This window comes from Crocodylus porosus, unplaced genomic scaffold, assembly GCF_001723895.1.
Source record: "Crocodylus porosus isolate Cpor-Errol unplaced genomic scaffold, CroPor_comp1, whole genome shotgun sequence".
Lineage (NCBI taxonomy): Eukaryota > Metazoa > Chordata > Crocodylia > Crocodylidae > Crocodylus > Crocodylus porosus.
The window spans coordinates 79,900,254-79,904,464 of NW_017728948.1; the positions used below are offsets into that span (position 1 = coordinate 79,900,254).

The 4,211-nt window shown below is 42.5% G+C and overlaps 1 long non-coding RNA gene across 1 annotated transcript in view; it reads right to left on the minus strand.

Moving 5' to 3' along the window:
• Window positions 1–91, minus strand: part of LOC109321904 — a 4,982-nt gene extending 4,891 nt beyond the window's left edge. Inside the window, exon 1 of the long non-coding RNA XR_002104206.1 lies at window positions 15–91. This is a non-coding gene — a long non-coding RNA (uncharacterized LOC109321904). The remainder of the gene's footprint in view (window positions 1–14) is intronic.
• Window positions 92–4,211: the final 4,120 nt, after the last annotated feature.

Consider the following 4,211-nt stretch of genomic DNA (forward strand, 5'->3'; position numbering starts at 1 on the left):
CCATCCATATCTACAGAAGGGACATGGGAGTATAATTGAGAATTGGTGTTTTTATGCTATGCATGGCCATAGTGTAAATTGTATTGTGATTGCTCAGTGGAATTTATTGTGAAAAAAAATAGATGAAGAAGAAAAATTTATAATTTGTACTTGCGCCTGCTTGATTTCATGGACCTGGGGGGCTGGGGGTTTTCAGGGCTGGGGAGGGGAGTGAGTGCTGTTGCTTCCCTGGCTGGACATAAATTGGGTGCATATTTCAGATTGGTTGGCCTCCCCTCCAGGCACCTCTCAATAACATGTCCAGGGATAGGCATCTGATGCAAAATGTCTGGATAATCAGCCACATGACTGTGGCTATGCATCCAGAGACAGTATCTCTGGATGTGCAAATACCAAAAATGTACTGTATGTCTAAAAAGGCCAGTTAAGCAGGTAAAAGGAGAATATGTCAAGGCCTAGGACAAGCAGGCCAGGTATTGCAATGCTTATAGAATGCTCTCTGCATGCAGAATGAGCAGTTGTGCTATGAGGAAGTTATACAAACAGAAACTGTCCAGAAATGGCCAGATACCCTCTCCAGCCTCTGCTCGGCTCCTGCTCCTTTTCTGGAGGTGCAAACCTGACTCTATTTCCCCTGCACACATCTGCCTGCACACTTGAAATGACCAGGCTCTAACCAGGGGGCAAGAGCAGAGGAGCAACTCTTCACCCTGCAAATCTTTGCAAGTGTTTCGAGTAATGTAATGCCAACACCTCCCCCACACACACCCCCAGGCACAGCATCTTCACCACTGAGGCAGGCACAGTCAAACCCAACCCTCTCAAAGAAAGAATTACACATCCATCATTATAGTAGAACAAAAAAGTTTACTGAAATGATTATCAAACAAATATCAAAATGAATATAAAAAATAACTATGTACAAACTGACATATAAAAATACAATAAATACAAAATGCTACAGAAATAGAACAAAAATGTTACAAAAATAGAAAATGTAAAAAACCCCCAAAAAAACAAAACAAAAAAATTGTTTAGTTGACTTCAGAAACCTCCTCACTGGCCTGTGGACTCTTCCCTGGTGAGTTCTGCCCACGAAAATTTTCTGGAGGAGAAAGGAAAAAGAGGGGCCTTGGTATACAGCTGAAAAAACACACACACACACACACACACACACACACACAGGATCAGTGGGACATATTACCTAAATATAATCCAAGACGCTGCATACCCTGAGTGCCGAGTCTGGCAGGCAGCATTTTGGACTCGCAGCTCTGGAATGGAATGTGATGCAAGTTCAAACTGCAATATTAAAGGAAGTCCTGTAACCACTCACTCCCTCTAACAAAGTTTCAAAATATATAATGGCAGAAAAATTACCATTCCCCCGGTACTATCATAGCCATCACAGACATAGGGAGCCATGGCCACTGCACTGGCAGTCGACAGGGTGCAAAGGGGTCACAGCAGGTGGAGGGTACCAAAAGAGGTGAGGCTGGAGGACAGGAGGGTACACAAATGGTGGTGGTAACACATAGACAATAGGTGCGAGAACAAGTAAGAGAGGGTAGAGAATGAAATTTCTCTGACCCATCATTTTTCCTTTGATTGAAAGTTATAAAAGTAATAAAATTGTTGAAGGTTAAGGATAGGCAAACAAACAGACAAGAAGCACACGTGTCCTGACACATCCTAACTGCAGAGGAAGAAGGGGTGAGGAGTGAAAGCGGGTAAAAAAAAAAAAAAAAAGCGCGCACAGTGCCACCTACTGGCTAAAGGTCAAAACACGGCAGCCCCTCATGGTGAAGGGGATTAATTACAAGTCTTTAGAGTCTAGTTTACACAAACAAAATCGACATATGGAGCGGCGTAGCATGAAAGCAATGTACGCTAAAACCTCTATGTGCAGTGTTAGCATACAGCGCTAAATGGACTTTAAAGTGGTGGGAAATCCCGAGTCGTGCAGACACAAATACAGTTGTGTTGGCATAAATACGAAATCTGGTTTCGTCTACACGCAGCCTTAGAAGCTAACTATAAGAAAAAAGGCAACAGATGGCTGCACCCAAATGGAAGAGTCCAAGGAAACAAAGAGGCAGTATTAGTCACTAGGATAGACAGTGGTGTTAGTACACTAGCAGCCAAATCATTGTCACATTTCTGTAGGTGTCATGACAAAGGGGAGTTTTTATGAAGGGGTCAAAGAGAAACAATGAAGCTGTTTGGCAGGAGCTCCTCTCAAGCATTAGACTCAGCATGGAAGAAAGCAAAAAGGGACTTGTTTGAAAATTCAGTGGGTAACAGAGGCTGGAAATGCGGGCTGAATGGAGACAGGAGTGGACCTTTCTGCACCAAATAAGTAAGGAGAAGATAGCCTGTGAAAAATCTTGAATGTAAAGACAAAGTAGCTTGTGGTGATGAGATAGCCAGTGAAGGGATTGATTACCTCACTAGTTAGCTGAGGTCAACTTTCTTTCCTGTACTAAGGATTTCTGTTCTATCCTTTCTTAGATTCTTATACCTCTCATCGTCTTCCAGAATGTCTTCCAGTAATGCACTAAGTAGTGTGATCAGCAGCTGTCTTAGGTTTAACATGAAAGAATGGGATAGTGTGTCAGAGAGTTAGGAATGACACTCAATAGTAGTACTTCCTCCCAAACAAGGGAAGCCCAAGCTGAAGTAAGCACTGATTAATAGGTTTCAAGCAGCAACAGTAGACAAGGTTCCCTTCTGAGAAAGGCAGCATCTGTTCTGCAGCCCCTCCTTCCTCAAAGAGAAGCCACTGTTAGCAGTGTTTAGGTTGGTAAAAGTGGAGCAGGGGGCTGAAAAAGATAATAAATTGGTTCGAAGGCCAACAATTAATGACATCATTAGGATTTGGCATGTGGGGATAACATGCAAGGCTACCTAGATAAGGTACATTCAGAAGGCCAGAACTTTTAACAGGAAGTTCCATGACCCAAGCATGAATTCACTGATGTGAGTTCTTCTACATATACCACATTTTCTCACATATAACACACTTTTTCCCAAAAAACAGCTGCTGGAAATTTTAATGTGCAATGTATACAAAGAATATCTTAAGAGCAGTTCCTGCTGGCTCCCAAGCAAAAGTAAAAGTAAAATCTGCATGTGACTCACAGGAAACAAAAGCATGAGCAGACCCAGCTCCCTACCTGCTGCTTTTCAGTTTCTTACTACAAGGAAAAGATTTTTTTTTTCTTTGTTCTACCTTTCAAAAACAAGGTGCATATTTTATTCCATGGGTGTGTTGTATGTGAGAACATATGGTATACAAACAGTCATTTATCTTACTCAGGTAAGATCCCTACTTTTTTGGAACTTACTTCCAGTAGTGTCCTGGCAATTTCAAAAGAGTGCGCCCCAAATGTACACTTATTACATCAGTGTTATAAAGATGTAACACTGTGAAGATGTAATGCTGGGCTTTGCAACTGGTTTGTATGGTTAATTTCCATACAGTTTCATCTTCTTATTTTCACCTTTACTACAGCCACACCCGAGAGCCACAACCAAGACCTGGTGCCATTTTGGTCAGTGTACACAGTCTGGCTATATATATGCACACATAGAAAAAAAAACAACAAACCCTGCTCCAGAGAGTTTCATATTGCTTTAGTCTGGAGAGAAAAGTCAGATAAATTGTGGGTTTATTATTTTCATTTGACAGCTGAAGAATGGAGATACAGAGTTTTTGCACTTGTCTGCACTACCTCTAGGCTGAGCTCATGGGGGCTGATCCCAGAAGCACTACCTAAAAACACATCTAGCCTGCTTTCTCTAGCTCATGATACCTCAGTTCTTAGCAAGTAGGGAATGTAGCTTCTTTTAAGTGATGCTGAGTATATGCCAAGCCTACCAACTGTCAGTAAGGTTAAAAATGTCTGTCAGTAAAGTCAGTAAAAAAATCTTTACCTGTCAGTAAAAACACTAAGCAGCCATAGCTGATAGACAGAGCACAGCACAGCCACCTGGTGTCTGAGTGGGAGCACAGCACTCTGCAGAAAGCATTCTTGTATCTATGTGTTGCTATTGCTTCATCCCAGGCTGCCTGTAATGCTGCTGGGTCACAGATAGGAATCTTTCAAAGAGTCCATCCAGTCCAGCCCAGGATGGGAAGGAGCCACCTCAATGCCCCAGGGATGAAGCAAGTCTGAAGAAAGGGGCAGGGTGGTGGGCTTACCCAGGTG